Source organism: Cebidichthys violaceus, unplaced genomic scaffold (genome assembly GCF_023349555.1).
Source record: "Cebidichthys violaceus isolate CVI_PGR_0920_01 unplaced genomic scaffold, fCebVio1.0.p SCAF_2, whole genome shotgun sequence".
NCBI lineage: Eukaryota > Metazoa > Chordata > Actinopteri > Perciformes > Stichaeidae > Cebidichthys > Cebidichthys violaceus.
In genome coordinates this window covers 1874976-1894392 of record NW_027176372.1, presented here as the reverse complement: position 1 = coordinate 1894392, position 19417 = coordinate 1874976, and the positions used below count along the sequence as shown (strand labels likewise).

General features: G+C 41.0%; 1 protein-coding gene across 1 annotated transcript in view; it reads left to right on the top strand.

Moving 5' to 3' along the window:
• The first annotated feature begins 18547 nt into the window (after positions 1 to 18547).
• fat2 (FAT atypical cadherin 2) overlaps positions 18548 to 19417 on the top strand; it is a 90468-nt gene continuing 89598 nt past the window's right edge. Inside the window, exon 1 of the mRNA XM_068714073.1 lies at positions 18548 to 18607. The gene's annotated coding sequence lies outside the window, so the exon portion shown is untranslated. The remainder of the gene's footprint in view (positions 18608 to 19417) is intronic.

Below are 19417 nucleotides of genomic sequence, written 5' to 3'. Positions count from 1 at the left end.
ACTATTAAGTGAGAGTGTGTGCGACTACAACGTGGGGGAACATGTGCATTCATGCATATAGAATAAAGGGGTGAGAGGCAGATGAAGGGGGTGAAGGAGTTAAAGACTCTTTAGGCTTTATTGTTCCCAAGGAGAAATTAATCTCCACTGCATTGTACATGTCAGACAACACTACAGCACACAAAGCCAGACAACAGGACACGCTCAGGTCCGTTCAGCGGAGGTCTGCTGTTTAGGGTTTTGGCTGCAGGGATCAGGTTTTACCCAAAACGAGCTCCCTCTGCACCTCGCTGCTCTGTACCCAGAGGGCAGAGGGGCGAGGTGTTGATAGAGAGGGTGTGTGATGTTCTGTTCTGTTGAGGTTGCGATGTGTGCTTTAGCCTTTATTGTTCACCTCCTCGAGGTTGGGTGTGCACAGACCAATTATCCTGACAGCCGAGTTGGCTATGTGTGTGAGTTTGGCCTCGGTTAGTAACGGATAAATTGTGGAAGAAGCAGGTGGACCAGACCAGTAGAATGGTCTGATCAATGCTCTGAGACAGGAGGAGATGGAACATAGATGGCCGTCAGTCTTTGCACCCTGTGGTGCTCCTGGTGTTACTGGTGATGTGGTGATGAGGCAGAGCTGATATCCACACAGAGGATCCTAACAAAGGTGACTGGGAAGTCCAGGTGATGGGGGAGGAGGTGCAGCGAGCATGGGAGAGGACATGTGGGGTGGGGTTTCTTGGGTACGGGTCTTATGCTAGCAGTTTTCCAGAGGGACGATATTGTGGCTGTCTTTACAGAAGAGTCGTAAAGAATTGTAGAGAGTTCCAGAGTGCAGGTCTTCAGGTCTTCAGGTCTTCAGGTCTTCAGGTCTTCAGGGTTCTTGCTGGGTGTTTTCCTAGAGCTTACATCAGCTACGCTGGCACCCATCCTGCTCCTCTGTAAATGAAAAGTAATTAAAAAGTCCATGCTTGTATGTTCCGTAAGGCCTATATAGTAAAATTGCAATAATTTGGTAATCATCATTTTATAAAAATATAACCTTGTGAGACTTAACAATAGTTCTATTGTGAGGAGAAACCATGAAAATGGTTGTCAATATTATAATAGAGATAATGCAGATTCTCTCCTCTTCATCTTCTGTTTGAAAATATAAAAGACTGCTGAGGTATTTCAGTGTGTCGTCTTTGAAAGCTTCTGTCTGAACTGTTTTTTTTCACGTAGTCTTTTGAAAAAGCACTCCTCCAAAGGACAAAACACGACAAAAGAAGAAAAGAAAAGAGAGCGTCTTTCCATTTTCCCCAAACAAAACCCAACTGAAAACTCTGGGGTGGAGGGATACAATTGGTTTTCTCTGGAGACATTTGTCTTCATTGTCAGAGACGGAGTGTGGACCACGCGTTTGGGGAACTCACGACGGGTTGACCAACACTGCTGCAAACATGTGAACACGCTGCTTCTGTCTGTTCTGGCCTGACGAGCATCTGAAGAAATATAATTCACTCTTTGAATCCTGCAGTCTCCGGACAGGATGCAGTGAATGTCGGCTGCAACGTGGGATCCCAACATGCTTTGCATCGGGCGCCATTTGCATATCAACCACGTTGTTGCGTACCGAGAGGAGAGGTTGTATCACGACCTAAAGAACAAACATTTAGACGTTATAGTATGCAGCTTCTCCTACGTCCTCCAATGAAACTCTTAACCCCTCTCAAATATCGGTGACAAAGGAGTTAATTCTATGTTTATATACTATGCACATTATATATACTGGGATTTTAATTCCTGTGCATGTTTTGATAAATTTGTTGCTGCATTAAATAGGTTTACACAGGATTATTCACCAGAAGAAGTTGCTAGTGAACAAATTATTATTTTAACAATATATAAAACAATTCAGTACATTTATATACATATGTTTTTATTATATTTTGTTTTAGAGAGTCAAGCCTGATGTTGCCTTTCACATAAAAGAATGATCCCAGTTAGACTTGGGACCATATGAAAACGTTATATCACGATTATCCTGGTCCAAATATTTGCTGTTAAATATATAATCCCAATAATCATCAAAACATGCTTAATACTCTAATACAAATGTAACTAGAACATGTAGCTATTAGATACATTTTACTGCATCTTCATGTAATAAACACCAGTAGGTAAAAAGATGTCCTCCACTAGCTTTACTGTAAATGTTGATAACAATGATTTTCCTTCCGGGTCAGAGAATAAACAGAGAAAAACATTAATGACATTTTAACATACTGATTTTCAGTTCAAATGATCTGCAACTGGGAACTTCCATCAAAAATATGTATTATTATCAACCTTATGTTGGTCGTACCATGTTCAACAAAAGGAATACTTTTTACAGCAATAAACTGCATTAATGTCTGACAGCACATCATATCATTTGGACACATTTGGAGAACTGGATATCAGAGATCGTCGGTATGAAATGTGATTTAAGGTATTGAGTACAATGCCATCTACAGTTCTTTTAAAAGGGGATTTTCCAGATCTCTGCACCACGTTGTCTTGGGGGAGCATAGTTCAGATAACTGTTGCCAGTTACGTTGTTTATTTTCAAGAGTAGCAGAGAAACTGATGGCTCACAACCTGAACTAATAAAGATAAAAACCAAGTGCATGGATAGATGCTACTGTACAGGTAGGTGGACATAGATAACATGTTTATTTAGTTGAAATGACCTTTTAACATAGTTGTGAGGGTAAAATAGAAAAAGGAGAGATTTGTACGGATACAGACGGATAGAAACACGAGGAAGTAGACTGAGAGAAGATCAAGGAAACATCTTTTTCTTTCGTGGTGTCTAACAGCCGGCTCCCATAACTTAACAGGTTTGAACAAACCCGTCACGCCTGAAAAAGCAGAGTTGCCAAAATACTTACTGTCGATATTGTCTCAGAGTTGTGGGGATCAGAGTCAACTTGTCGACATCTAAGCTTTTCACCACAGCATCAACAAGGAACAATGGGACTCATGCCACTTTTAGATAAAGCTGATTGTTCATCTTTGGGAAAGGCTGTATTTAGGGATTGCCAGTTGCAAATCCAAAATTACAGCTTTTGTCTGGTGAAATTCCACCCTAAAATTACATTTTAAATCATTCTGACGAGCATCAGTGTCCGGGCTGAAGCTTGTGACGCGAATGCCAAAAGTCTGGAAAAGTTACAAGAAGTTCAAACTGACGACCTCGTTACTTTTGTCTCTTGTTGTCTGCATGAGTTGAATCCCACTGGGGATTCATAAAGCTTTATAATGTAATTATTTTGAAAAGCTGCCATTGCTCCCTTTATGTTCTACTGCCTCAATGTAACCGCAAACATTCAATAAGATAAAGGAGCAGTCTGTACAATCAGAAGTCACTATTATAACAGACAGCAAAGCCTCAGCTGGTGCATGCGGCATCATGTACTCTGTGTATATTACGCTCTTTAAGTTGCCATGCAACTGTTGGCTCACCTGCAGGGATTTACGCATATAGGATATTAAAATGGAATGGTTTAAAATATAGAAGCTTCAAGATGAAGTGGGGTTGACTGATGGCATTAAAGAAAGTAGTTCCCTACGTGAAACTGCTCACAAAAAGGTCTGTGGATTAACTTGAGTAACCGGGCCATGATCCCTACAAAGAGACATTGCTGTTAAGTTGTTTAAACCAAAAGCCGCGTGTTCATCTAGTATCTAATCTCTACAGACGATATCTCCTAAAATAGGCAACTCACACCAAATCAATATACAGTAAATAGAACTTTAGGAAGCACTGACACAGAGATTAGGTGCAAACCAACCAGGTGTTTATTTCACCAACAATGACGAGGACCTTGACCCCACTACAGTACAGGTAACTGTGCCCCTTACCTGACAACACAATTACCTAAACTATAACAACTACATTAAAATGGATTCCTAACGTCCTCATGTCTATTATCTGTATGATCTCTGATGAAGGTTACACATCACAATAGAGATCATATAAAGCCCGAACAGGGAATTCAGTTTCACCGCCACCCCTCTACTAATTAATACATGGTACCTCCTGGAACTATAAAGTGGTGCTCATGTACACTGGGGACTCTTTTAGGCCGAACACCCTGGAGAGGAGACACAGCAGAGGTAAGTGATTCTACATGTTATTTAACAGCACTGTTAAACAGGTTATACTCAATCCTTTTGGTAAAGACAACCGAACCAATAATGTGTTTGTATCTACAGGCCATGCCTTCAATAACTACGCCTGAGAACATATCAGAACCACAATAAACCATCCAACCCTTAGTGTGTGTCTCTTATTCCCTTGAAAGAGTCCACACATGCTTGTAATGGAGAGGGTCTTCATTAGAGTGCAGGAAAGTGTCCCAAAGCACCGTAACAGCAACTCGCAGTAAATGTGTCCCAGAACCAGCCAACAGATACAGTAAAGGCAGAATGTGACCCATACAGTCACAGCCGTATTGTCTTCTTACAGTTATGATCCGTAATAAATATCCTCCACTAGGATGGAGATATACAGGTCATTTCGTATCTCAATATCAATATCACGATGTTAGGGATGTCAGTTTCGGTTTGTTTTGCCTTCAGTAGCCCGACACCCAATAACCAATAACTAACCAGTTCCTTTATTAGGAAAAAATGATGTGAAATACAGGAGGTGATCTCCTTTTACTCCATCATCTTTGGTGCTGCATGTCAAAGCGATCTGTCCAATTTGTAAATATCTTTCCTTCTTTAAAAGAGAATTCTGTTTGCTTTGCCGACTTTTATTGACGCATTACAATCCGATCACTGCTGCTCCTATTGATCAGCAACCAGTTTGTATTAGATGATATTCATCATAGCTTTGGTCTCTATAAAGGCCGATCAGTTGACGCATCGGTCTGAATTAAAACTATTACAATAATCATTTGTCTGCTCTGACAGCAAAGCTCTCTGAAAGGCTCAAATGGTGAACAAATATTCTGTAAATTACCTTTATTGACATGACATGTGTAACCGGTCAAACATGTCAGTGATTAATAATAACTTTATTTATATAGCACCTTTTTAAAACGGTGTTTACAAAGTGCTATGACAGACAAAGCAGCAAAAACAAGACAATAACAACAATAACAGAAAGCTATATTTATTTATCGTCCATATGATAAATAAATATGTAATTTTGTCAAATAATTTAGTAAAACATCACTACACAATATAGCGTGTTTTCTGGTAATTTAGTAAATGCATGTGTATATGAAATGACCACATGGTAAAGCCGTGTTTTGACCAAAGAGCTGGACCAACTGATAAAACCATCGCTGGAGCTCAGCTGAGGAATGCAACTGTTTTTAGTTTCCCGGTCTTTGTCTTGACTCCTTCATAGATATACTGCTCTATCTACTGTGATAAGTCCTGTTTTAGATTTAGTAAGTCAAAGCTGCACATTTGAGTGTTTCTACTCAATGATTCGTCTTGTTGCCGTGCTTTTGTTTTTTTTAGGGTGGATAAAGCCGTTAGGGTTTTAGTTTAGAAGCTTTAAAGGATAATCCGTTGTCGGAGAAAACTTCTGCCAAAAAAAACACCGTGACTCTTTCACAACCGACTTGTTGACTGTCGTTCTACATTTCACGTCGTGCTCATCATGTGTGGTGACTTGTTGGGGATGTGTGTGTGTGTGTGTGTGTGTGTGTGTGTGTTTTTTTTGGCTGACTAATGTTTCTCTCAATGATCAGAGTTCACAGCACATTTACGACAAAGACGTCCAACTAATCCTGAGACTGTGGAGGACGAGACTAACACTCGGTGGACTGTTTGTCTCGTCGTTGAGCAGACTGCAGACCAGAACCCGTGGGCGAGGTTATTCATGAGTCTCTCTACAATGTGAAATAGTTCTCCCAAGAAATAAGATTGTTCTACTTTAATGTAGGATCATATTAATGCAAGGACACTAGGAAGACATGTTTTCCCTCTTTAGGTCCTTTATTGCTTTTTAATCTTTCATACATCGTCTCAAACTGTGATGGATGTTTAATAGAGAGGTTGTGTATTTATAACTGATGCATGTTAGTGTCATTGACTGCTCTATACATCGATAACAGCACTGCCCATTTTTTAATAGAAGGCTCTTTTGTAAATGACTGAAATTAAATCCATGCATGTAATTATGTAAATGATTTACGTGGCGAGTAGAGGCCCAATCCAGCTGCCACTCAATACATAAATGCATATAATAGTAGCTGTGAAAGAAGCTTTTAAATGTTTAAAAGTGATACGACCACAATGACCCATACAGTAAAGGAATAAATGCATAAAAAAACATACTGAGATAACTTGATATTAGTTAAGATATTCATAACTTAAACGTTTTTATTGATTTTCTGTCGTCTCATCATTTTCATTGACAAACCCCCCCCCCTCTGTTTCTTCCTCTAAAGTCCGTTTCTCTGTTTGTTGTGTTGGCGAGAAAGACAAAGAGCGATTGGTGAAATACGAGCCGTTCACCTGCAGTGAGCCAAAGAGAAAGAGAGTCGGTGGAGAGCACAGAGTTCAGGGACCTCCATTAAAAAAAGACTCATTTGCATTTACGGGTTTCTGTTCTCCGACGTCGTGGCTGCTGTTTGAGCTCCAATATATTTAATCTTCGATGTAACGGGGAGTTAAAAAGATACGAGCCAATATCCTGACGGACATGACAGAGCTCCTAATAACACCGTCAAGAGGTGTGTGTGTGTGTGTGTGTGTGTGTGTGTGTGTGTGTGTGTGTGTGTGTGTGTGTGTGTGTGTGTGTGTGTGTGTGTGTGTGTGTGTGTGTGTGTGTGTGTGTGTGTGTGTGTGTCTGTCTGTCTGTCTGTCTGTCTGTCTGTCTGTCTGTCTGTCTGTCTGTCTGTCTGTCTGCAGTGTGAGAGAGAGAGAGCAACAGAAAGGAATGGCTGTAACATGATATGATGATGATGATGATGATGATGAAGAGATTACGGAGGGAAAGTGATTCCTCATTCGACTGTAAAACAAATCTGAAGCAAATATTTGAAGTGTTTCCAAAACACACACGGGCTGCTCTTCAGCCAAATATTGAAGACATGCATCATTTCTCCGGGTACTAAGTGGCGTCAGAGATATTACACACTGTCGGAGTTTGACGTTACCATCAAACGTTCCCAAGGGTGACTTTTCCTTCTTCTACTTTTTTACATTTTACTGTGAATAGAGAAATGTATCTATCTGGAAGATACAAAACAATAAGTTGGTCAATAATGCTGTCAAAATGAAGGCTATTTTGTTCAAATGTACTTTACTAAAAGGTCCATTTTTAGGTCGCCAAACGATTCATTTTATTTTGATCCAGCTGTTAATTTGAAGAAAAAGAAAATGCCGAAATGAACCAGAAGTGTCAGTGAGACCCTTTAAACAGCCTTAACGTGCTGAAGGAACAATGTATCAATGTATGAACCGCATTTAAGGTTTGAGAATGAAAACGCTTGCCTCTTAGAATAAAGAGATTAACACGGTTAAGAGAGGAGGAGGAGGAGGAGGAGGAGGAGGAGGCAGATGGTGCTGAAGCAGGAGGTCCAATACCGCCCAGAACGTGTGTGTGTGTGTGTGTGTGTGTGTGTGTGTGTGTGTGTGTGTGTGTGTGTACCCAGCAGGTCCCAGGAAGCGGGAGCAAATTCCCAGCAGATCTGCTGGTTCAGACACAGCTACGCTCCACTAATGTGCACAACACACTGTCTCTCTGTCCATTCGTCCATCTGTCTCTCTCTCCTGTCTGTCTGTCTACCTAATACTATCTGTCTTCCTTCTGTCCCCCTCCCTCTCTGTTCTGCTGGTATAATTATGTTCACATTCATTCACCGTTAAATATTTTGACGACTCACCGCTGCTGTTGTCACCGTCACAGCCTGTACAGAACACATTACTCCACACTGTGTGTACACGTACACACACACACACACACACACACACACACACACACACACACACACACACACACACACACACACACACACACACACACACACACAGTATTTCCCTTATGGGGTGGGTAAGAAGAAAAAAAACAAAAACTAATTGAGAAACAGAATCATAAAAATCATGATAATTGTGATAAAAATCCAGGAATCAAGTGAAAATATGCAGCTTTACAGACATAAATACTAATGTTATCTAACTACCAATAAAAACAAGACTATACGGGCCTGAAGCTCCACTCGTGTCCCCAGAGGCTGCCGTCCTCATTACACCCCATAATATGAAAGTACTTCAAGGAGTACTTCATATTTACGGGGGGTACTCTAAGTTAAGGCGGTAGACTGAGCCCATTAAAGAGGCAAGGCCAGTGGGATCATCTCTAAAATCATACATTTGTCGGTGTTGGAAGGGATTAGAATGGGAACACATCCGACATGCTAACGTAACCAAGTGGAACTAATTTAAACAATGCACACGTTTTTAATGTATTTTCATGTTTTTTTAAATTCATAGCATCAGTTTTATAACCTGCTGCCTTGTGGTAACGTGTTGATTCAGTGTTCACACAGTGTAGGGCTGCAGGATATGACGATATGTCATCAAAAACAATGTGGAAATGTCTATCCTGTGTCATCGAAAATGAGCAGCGGCCGAACTGCGTAGCTGCAACGCCGAGACAAAAGCCATGACGTTAAAAGGACGAGACAGAGAGCAGCGTCTGGTGTTCCCTAGACTCTGGGGAAGCGTTCCCTATCTGAAACGAACAGATGTGCCGAAGAACGTGTTGATTGCCGTCACACATGAAGGCAACTGAGCAACTAAAAGAGGAATAATAGCGTCGTTTGTTGTGTTCTAGCTATTTAAACGGTGCTTTATCAGTACGGAGTCTGCGTTGACGACAATAAAGCAAGAGCTGAAAGAGAGGAGACGATCAAAGAAACATGCGCTTTGTTGTGTTTTCGCTCCGCTGAGCTCTTATCGCGAGGGGGAAAATGTGGAAAGTTGTTCTATCTTGAGCCACAGTGGATGGGTTGTTTTTGGAGCAACAATGCTTCTGTTCATATCACAGACTGTCAGAGTTTGGCCTGAAAACTTTGAAGCTGTTCTGCATAGTTTCACTCCAGCAGATTCGCTCCTTGCCGTCGACATGGAGGCAGCTAATCAGATGTTAACCCTCTGTATGACGGAGCGGTATACAGCACACACTATGAATGCATCACCCTGCAAGATCAACATTAGTTTAATTGACATAGCAGCTCCTGCTGGGGCCGGCCTCATGTTAAATATATTATGATTCAAGCTCCTCCGTTAGCTGCAATCAAAATTTCATATATTCAAACACCGCTGGTTCGACTTTGACGAGACTTTGCAGCGAGGATGCATGTGGTGCCACGTTGTAATGCGTGATAAACGGTCTGAATCCTGTTCCACGTTTCACTAAATACTCAAATCGTGGGACGTGAGCGCTGGGAAAGTAAAGAGGGTGTCAGTCACTTTAATTCTAAAACATTATCAGTATCAATTTGTAGACTTTGCATACAGATGTTTCAACCAAAGACTATTTTGCATCTTCTCCGTGGAATTTTTATATCCAGGAGGCTGAAATATGGCTTTGTGATGAGTCTAAAGCAAATAAAAAAGTGTATTTCTTGTGTTGTGTAGGAGCACAAGGCCGCGGCGAGGACATGATAACACCTGAAAGAGAGTCTTTGTTTGAAACTAGAACATACGGCACGGAGGAAAGTGATGAGCCTGCAGAGACACAAGACTTTGTCTGCCGACGGCCTTGATGTGTGAGACACACACACACACACACACACACACACACACACACACACACACACACACACACACACACACACACACAGTTTGCAGGATTTCTCAAATTCTAACAGACTTCAGTAGAATTGACAGAAAGTTGGTGGAAAGTCAGGATATTGATCATGGAAGAAGGTCAGGCTCTATTCTGCCTTCATATTTTCCACTGTTTCAATTGTTGAGAGTGTATGTGGCAGTATTGGTTATGTATGTTAAAGTTCATCAACACATTGAATGAATGCATTGTTGTTTTCCCGTGTTCTCGGTCGGTAACCTTTCCCCTTGCTGTTGCCAGAACAGTCCCAACATTTCTGTTCCTGGGAACCAACTCACGACCTGTCCCAGCATGCCTCAGTCAGTCTGTCTGTCTGTCTGTCCCTCAGTCACTCCCCCTCTATTTTATGCTGACTCATTCCCCTCAGTTTCTCAACATTCAGTATTTTAAGTTTCAGATAGACGAGGTACTTTTTTTTTTTCATTCTTGTTTTTTAATCGCTCTTCTTCCTTCTTTTGTTTTTCTGCTAACGGGGCTCATTTTGCCTTGTAGAGTTTCCAAACTTACTCCGGTTGTCCGACAGACTTGAATATTTATATTCCAGACACGTTATACTATCTCTAGTTTAGGGCTGCACTAAATACACTGAAGCTTCATACATGACATTGATTAAATCATCCCCTGCTTTATGGTCTGTGTGACTCTAAATGGAGCATAATGTACTAAATGAACATCATGCTGTATTGAAGAAGACTGTAAACTAGAGATTGAGACCATAAACTCATGTTTACAATGTTTACTGAGGGAATAAATCAAGAGAGAAGTAGAGTCATTTTAGACTAGACTTCTATACAACCAGAGGAGTCGCCCCCTGATGGACACTAGAGAGAATGCAGCTTTAAGACGTGAAGCATCGAATTCACTCAGCAGAACCGGAGGTTGCCGCCTGGTTACCACACTGGAAAGACTTATATATAGATATACGTTTTAATCAATATATCCTATAGTTATATTCTTTTTTTTATGTATTCTTATCGTTTTTTTAAAGTCAAAATTCAGGTTTTTAATTGGACTCTGGTCCATAACTGTTTGTGTTGTGTTTGGACAGAGACTATCCTTGTTCATGTTGGGTCAGCTGATTTTCTGGACCCCGCTCACAGCTCTTCTACCGGCGAAAACAGAAGCGTTATCCTCTTCCTGTTCTGGTTGTGCATTTGTTGTCGCACTTTCTTTGTGCCATAAATGGAGCCTTCATCGTACCCGGTGTCAGACGGAATTATTAGTATGGGAAAGGGAGGCCTGTAGATAACCGATCTAAATGCACATGGTGTCATTATTCTATAGCCGCTACATTGAGCAATCGCCATTAACTTCATAATGATAAGTTAAACTAAAAACAAAAACTTTAAACTTTAAAAATATTAGGTTCAATTCAAAGCTCGGTTTGTGCACAAGTTGAAAGAGTTTTCAAAGTGAGCCGATGGCAAAATTTAAAATTTTCCATGAATGGATGGCGGATCTGCATTCCAGATAGCTTCCTCTACATGTTGGGAGAACAAGAACACTTCAGCCTGCTGCTGCCTGCGTGTGATCCTTATCAGCCAGCCATGGCAGGCGTTAAGGAAGGTGGGGGCAAACACTGTAAATCAAACCTGCCCCAATGGGGGTTATTACTTCACAACCTTCAGGGAGTGGGGGACGCTACAGAAATGGAGAAAACTGAGACACTGCACGGAGAATTCAGTCGCTGCTTTAAGTGTTGATTTTATAAAAGTCTCCTGCAACATGTTACTGCTTTCACGTGCTTTCCATTTAGGTGTTTTTGGAGGGTGGACCGCCTCGTTGCATCTCATCTGAGTGTATTTGCACAGGGAAAACATCTAGATGTTGAATTTTAAATGTACTAAGCTCATGCACTATTAATATCATGATATGCTTTTGTTTGGATGAATTCCGGTTACCATCGCTCTGATCTTTATCAGTCTGCATCGGGGAGTTTAGGAACTAGAATACACGGCGCACGATGCTGCACATCACATGCCACCGAAACTATCAGCTCAACTAAAGTTCTGAAGGGAAAGTGGAGCAATGTGTCTGACAGAAGACTATCATTCGGTGCATGTAGTTGGATAATTCTACGATAATTCAGCAATGTCTCATTTTAAAGGGATAGAAAGGTTCCAAAGTGTCTCAGACTTTGGAGCTCTGTGGTGCCATGAAGCATACATTAACATTTGTATTGTCTATAGTTCAGACCGGCTATTGGTTTTCTTCTCTGTCCTCTTTACGGCCCCAAAATTCCTCCTCACTTCTGTGTGGAGAGAGAGCAGAAGAAGTGGACTTGTTGATGGACACATTGACACGTTTTGAAAAAAGGTCAGCGGAGGACCATTCAAGGGCCCTGCAGCCTCAGTCCATTACTGCACCTGCAAACTGGTTATGTCGAACATGTGGCGACAGTTTCCCTTTCACTATCCGTCGATCTTGTGGGGGCGACAGGGTGGAACACGAACAGGACGTAGCTGAACCGATGAACTCCGAGCTGACCCTGCATTCACACTGAGAGCAGCTCAGATGATGGGTTGCTCTTCTCTTGATTTGTCACTGGGCTCCAGTTGCATTCCTTTAAATGGTCTTTCATTCCAGTCAATCTTAAGTTGTGTGTTTTACTGCTCTTAGGTCATCCTACATGACATTACAATTTAACAAATTGCCATAGCTTGTTATTAAGTACCCTTTTACTTAGCCTCAGGAGGCAAAAAGAAGCACTCGAGTGCTTGAGCAAATACAAAATTATCGCAACCAATCTTGGTCGCTAGCCCATGTGATGGCAGAGTCAGTCTTTCAGTCAGTTGTTTTGATGGAGAGCAAACTATCTCGATGTCTATCGGGTAAATGTGCATGAACTTTGGTACATGCATGGTCCTCAGAGGATACATCCTAATGACATTGACTCCTGACATGTCATCCAACCAGCATCAGGCCGTGTTCAGCTTGGGGGAGGGGAGGGGGGGGGGTCATCTTGCCCCAACCAATCAGCAAACCGACACAGAAGCTAGTGGTTGCTAGCTCTGGTACATTGCCTCAGACTGCTGTTACCCCAGGTGTAACAGCATCAGTGGGCGTCATTTGAATCTTCGAACAAATTGGAGATGTTGGCAGCGATTCAAACTATGATATAATCCTATAATTAGCATGCTAACATGTTTAATGTTACATGCTTCAAGTCTGCATGATGGGATGCTGAAAAAGGCTCTTTGTTAGAATATTGTAATGTTGTTCCACCACTGTGTGTGTGTGTGTGTGTGTGTGTGTGTGTGTGTGTGTGTGTGTGTGTGTGTGTGTGTGTGTGTGTGTGTGTGTGTGTGTGTGTGTGTGTGTTGCTATTCAGACTCATTGCCCTGTTGAGAGAGAAATTAGTCTGACTGCTCTGTTTGATTCCAGAGCCGTCACACAGTGTCATAAATTGTTGTGAAATTACTGTAATTTTTGCAAAAACGTAGCTCTTCATACCATTCTGTTTTATTGTATAATTCAGCAATTGAGCAAATACCAAACGATGAAAGATGTTACCGGGTCAGTTGAGGACATTTTTGTAGCTGTTTACACCAAACGAGGCGACATCAAAAGCTTGGATGCTGTTTGAACATCATTTCAGAAGTCTCTCTCCAACAAATGGAAAATGGTGCGTTTGAGGTTTAACAAGCGTTTTAATTAATAAGATATATGCAGCATGCTAAAAAGTAGAGAGTTCAGAGGGTCCTCTGTTTGAACAGATACAAATACCAACACTTTTAGTTTTGATAAGTTTAGGTTCAATTCCAAAGCGTTCAGGGTATGAACCTAATGAAATAGTTCACCAACAAAATCATCATTTGTACAAATGAATTGCTCACCCTGTGTGTGGATTCTTGAAGAAGACTTTGTTTTTCTGGCATGCCTGCTTGGTGAAAGGAGAATCTAAAAGTCTTGATGAATTGAAGAGGGGCCGAGTCAAAGGTGTTTTAAAAGAACACTTGACACATAGTCATTTTGTGGGTGAAGTTTTCCCTAAAACGACATTGTATTTAAAGGACGTAAGAAAGAACATTGTATCTTCATTGTAAGATACAAGTGAAAACAAAACACTACTAATGGATCAAAAATAATAATGAATTGTAATTAGTAACTTTTCTCCCGTGCATCTTTTCTCTTTGTTTGGTTTCCATCACTTTTTTCAATAAGAGAGTTCAGAAACCAGCCCACGCTCTGCTACTTACTCTTAGGAAAACGATTGATGCAACAAAATTTGAAGAAATCACAGTCCACTGGTTGACAAATAATCAGCACTTGTACCCAATCGAGTCTCTACGTTTAACATCCTGAACAATGGATAGTTTTGATATGAGAGTCTAAGTTTCAAGCCAGGACCAGAAATGTGATTTGTTCAACCTCAGGTTGTGGTTTGGATGCCTGTCTGTGTCTCTGTGTCTCTGTGTCTCTGTGTCTCTCTGTGTGTGTGTGTGTGTGTGTGTGTGTGTGTGTGTGTGTGTGTGTGTGTGTGTGTGTGTGTGTGTGTGTGTGTGTGTGTGTGTGTGTGTGTGTAAATGCACCACCCTGCAGGCTGCGGTTAGTTGCTGGTTAGGGATGTCAAAATGTAACACAGTGACAGCCTATTAAGTCTTGACAGAGCAAAGGAAGTCGTCAAAGCTCCACCTTCGTCAACACAACGAGACTAAGACAGAGACATATTATGGGGTCAAATTATTAAGTTTGTTTTCAAACATCAATACAAATCTGGTGCCTGGCTGGAAGGTATGAAGTCAACTAGGAAACCTCCACAATGACTGATGGGTAGCAGCAACAACATATGTTGGTTGGTTCACTTTAACCGCAGCAGTAAATAAATGTGTTATAGATCAGGCGTCACTAATAGGCGAACCGCGGTCCGGATCCGGACCCAGACGCCTTTGTAGCGCCTTTGGGCCAGGAAACAAACCGACCAATTACATGCGTTGTAAATCACATCACGTGATGCAGTTCAGTCAATCAAATATGGGTATTCTGACACGTTTCCTGACTGAGTGAGATGTAGACACACGGGGCTGAGACGAGGAAAGAGAACGAAGGACAGGAGCATTAATACGTGAGTCAGAGAAGTTGTTTCACATGACGTTCTCCAAAAAGAGGAAAGTGATCAGAGAGACCAGAGAGACCAGAGTCTTTAACCAACAATGAACAGACTCTTACAGGTTAATTCTTCACACGGACAGTTTAAAACCAGTGTGTCTCATACGTTCAGAGACCGTGACGATTATTAAGAGGAAATGGTGCATAGTTAGGAAATCCTTTCACCTCAGGTTGATAGCAGACCACCTCAAGGTTTCATTCAGAGAGAACCAGCACATTCTGATGTAGCATTTCAAAATAAAAGCCCATCTGAAATTAGACAAATTGTCTCATGAATGTGATTTGAAGGGCTTTGATTTTGAAATGTTACATCAGAATGTCCTGGTTCTCTCTGAGTGACACCTTGAGGTGTCCTGCTATCAACCTGAGGTGAAATTATTTTTTAACTATGCACCATTTCCTCTTAAAATGCAATTTTTTAAAAGTTTTCAGTTATGTCAGTTGAATTGAAATGAGAAGAACATTTATTTAAGTATTTCTATGTATTATTTATAATCCATCCAGTTCAATTTGAAAACTGAGAATAATAATTGTTAAAATATAATTGATGTGTACTTTCTTTATTTGATTTAACAGTTGTTGACTACACAGAGACGTTACTACTACTAGACCTAAATAGCGCAAGTTAGATATTATTATAATGTTCCGGACCTTTGCACGAGGAGATTTTCTCAATCTGGACCTTTTGGAATTTTAATTGAATACCCCTGTAATAGATGATCAGTAGAGGCTTGTGTATGAAACAGATTATAAATGACAATGTAATAAAACTCATGTAGTAATATAACATATGTCTTCATAGGATAGGGTATGATTGTTGACAAATTCTGTACATTAATAAACACGTAAACCAATCTGCTTACAACTACATTTTATTGTTTTATGATCTATTTATTTAAATATTCATATAGTTATTGTAAATGCTAAATAGGAGGGCTAAAGAATTACAGTGTTTAGTTAATTAGCTGATGACATTGCAGCTAAATGTTAAAATGTCATGGCTACATTAATAATGCCCTCGTCACATCAGTGCACACGTGTCCGATATGTGTTGAATCTTGTTTTATTACATGGTGGCATGAGATTTATTGGATCTGCGCTGTGTGGGTTCCTGGGGATGTGCAGGCTGCGACTGCATTAACTCCACCTCTTTAATCGCGGCTGTAACTTTAACCCTTTAGACTTATCTTATAGTTTCCAGTTCAGCATAAACTGCTTGTCCTAACAAGTTAAAACGGCTCAGGCAGTAATGAGAATAGTCCTACATTAAGAAAAACGCACCTGTCGCTTCACAGGATGGGTTCCTTGGAGACATTTTGCTTTTCTTAACATTTTAATCAGGCGGCATCTCCGGTTCTGCAGAGTGAAGCCGATGCAGAAGTGTGTTAAAGCTGCATTCTCTCTAGTGTCCACCAGGGGGTGACTCCTCTGGTTGTATAGAAGTCTAGTCTAAAATGACTCTACTTCTCTCTTGATTTATTCCCTCAGTAAACATTGTAAACATGAGTTTATGGTCTCAATCTCTAGTTTACAGTCTTCTTCAATACAGCATGATGTTCATTTAGTACATTATGCTCCATTTAGAGTAAGACAGACCATAAAGAGGGGGACGCTTTAGGAGAAATTAGAATCGCTTTTCTCTGCGGAAGTCTTAAATAATTGGCATTTTATTTTGCAGTAGACTCTGACTCAGGTGAGGCCAAAGACCCTGGCTCAGGATTATGCATCTAACCTCGGCCAGGTGGTGGAGCGGTTACCTCCGCCGATGATGTCGTGACCAAAAAATCCAAACAATCGGTAGTTCTTCTTCATTTTTGAGTCAGCGGCATGTTTTAAAGGTTGTGAAAACCCACAGTATGGATTGAACAGCATGAGGCGGCAGCAGCGGGTTATGTAAGATGGATTTTAGCTCTTCATTTCCTCCAGGCTCTCGTGCTCTTTGCTCAGGTTCACCTGCTGCCGGTGGCTTGGTGCCCACCTTCTGTTGGTGTTTATTTCTAGACCAGCTCTCTTTCCTCCTCTCTCACTCTCCTTTATCACCCCCCCCCCTCCACCTTAATCCATCTCTTTTGTATCTTACAAAGCCATTTGTTTCTGATTAATTCCACTTTGTTTCTTTCTGTCCCTCCTCCACCTCTTATATCTTCTCTCTTCACCTCGCCCCTCTTCGATCCTCTCTCCATCCTCCTCCGTACATTCCTCATCGTCTTTCTTTTCTCATCAGCATTGTTTCACATCTTGTCTCACCTCTCTTCTCCATCATCGCCCTCCAACAACATATTTATCTACCCTCTGTTGCTCTACACCTCATTTCTCTCCATTTTCCATTGATCTCTACTTCTTTTCTTTGCTTTTCTTTCCATGTACCCCATCACCTCTTTTCCTCCTCTCTCTCTCTCTCTCTCTCTCTCTCTCTCTCTCTCTCTCTCTCTCTCTCTCTCTCTCTCTCTCTCTCTCTCTCTCCACAGGTCCATGTGTTCTCTCTCTCTCTCTCTTCTGTATCATCATGTCTCTCTACGTTGGCCTGGAAATACTGGACACGGAGCCTCAGGGAAGCTTCTGCTCACCTTCTGTTCCAGCTTTAAAGGGACGATGCAACGCTCACACGTACAGACAATTTTTAAAGGACATTTGTGGTGAAGTGTAAACATGTCAGCGGAGATAAATGTCAATGTTTTGATGTGAGAACTGATTTTCTTTAAATATGCATAAATACCTTTTTACATAAACATCAAAAGCAAAAAAGAGAGAGTGCAAAAGAAACACATTATAAAAGGACAACTAATTAAAAAGACTGAAGAAGAGAATAGAAAATTTAAACAAGCTACAATACAATAAGATGAAATAGAATACAAGAATGAAAGTTACAGTGCATTGTGCGAAATTATTTAATAAAAGGCAAACAAACATCTTTCAGTCTGGATTTAAAAGAAGTGAGGGTTTTAGATGTTCCAGATAATATGAAGCATACAAACTGCTTTTCCATTTTAAGTTTTGACTAAATGACAAAGCCTTATTATTATTCCAGTATTCATCACAATGATGAATTACCTTTATAATCTGATGTCAGGCCGCTGTGAGCTGAGCCTCAGGTTTTACAATGTTTTTGATCTTTAAACCTTGATAAGAGAGAAATGAGCTAAAAGGACTTGTAGCCACACTCGTGGCCCGGGGGCCGGGGGTTAGAGAGCTGTATGCGGTGGGTTTATTCCTGGAGTTTACACAACACCAACACAAAGACAACCATAGCGGCTAATTACCCCTCTCTGTTCGGGGGAGATGGTGTATGTATTGGTGCTGTTAGTTACTGGTGGGTCACCTGGTTACTCCCAGACTGGTCAGCAAGACGCTACGGGTTATTGTCACTACAGCTTGCAGCTTATTAATTATCTGCAAATATACACACACTGTAAATGTGTTTAGTGGTTGATAATCAAGCAAAAACAAACATTTTCTGCTTTTCTTTGCACTTTTTTGAAACTTTTGACATATTGTACCGTTACAACGTTGGACTTTTATCATCACACTAACTTATTTTGTATCGATGGAGTATTTTTTCAATGTGTGTAAATTAATATTTTGTGGTTTTACGTTGTTTATGCAGTCCCCTTGAGGGACGCCTGTTGGAGAAAAACATATCCGCATGACCAGAAGCTACCAGGGGTGAGTGGGTTTGTCCATAGTTCGGTTGGACTGACGCTTTGAAAGTGTGTTGTTGTTGTTGTTGTTGTTGTTGCTGCTGCTGCTGCTGCTGCTGCTGCTGCTGCTGCTGCTGCTGCTGCAGCGGTTCTATTGGTTGCTCTCAAAGTTCCATGCAGGTCACACATGTTTGTCTACATGTTTTTTGTATTTGTCAGTGAATATGAATGTGTGTTTAATGACTATAGAGAGTTTCACCAGGTAATGATTCCTTTGAGTGTTAAGCCTGATTCAAAGTTGCTAATTTGAGACCTTTGCCTCACAATTAAGATATTGTCTTGCTAAACAAATGTACTGTACAGATAATGAAACCATTTAATTTAACCTACCCAACTTGCTGCATTAGATGAAGCCATTGACTTCACATGTTTTAATCAGATGTGGTGTCTGTGTGTGTGTGTGTGTGTGTGTGTGTGTGTGTGTGTGTGTGTGTGTGTGTGTGTGTGTGTGTGTGTGTGTGTGTGTGTGTGTGTGTGTGTGTGTGTGTGTGTGTGTGTGTGTGTGTGTGTATGTGGTCAATGTGGTTTGCTTTGTTCTTATACAATAACTTTTTTCAGTAGTTCTTTCCTACATCCAGTTGCTGCACCTACTGGTACTTTGCAAAACAAAGTACACATGCTTCAATGAAGAGGTTCTGAATTGAATCAGACTAAATTTAACATAACTTATTGCAGAGATATGTACATTGTCAACACACACACACACACACACACACACACACACACACACACACACACACACACACACACACACACACCCTAGAAGCACAGTGCT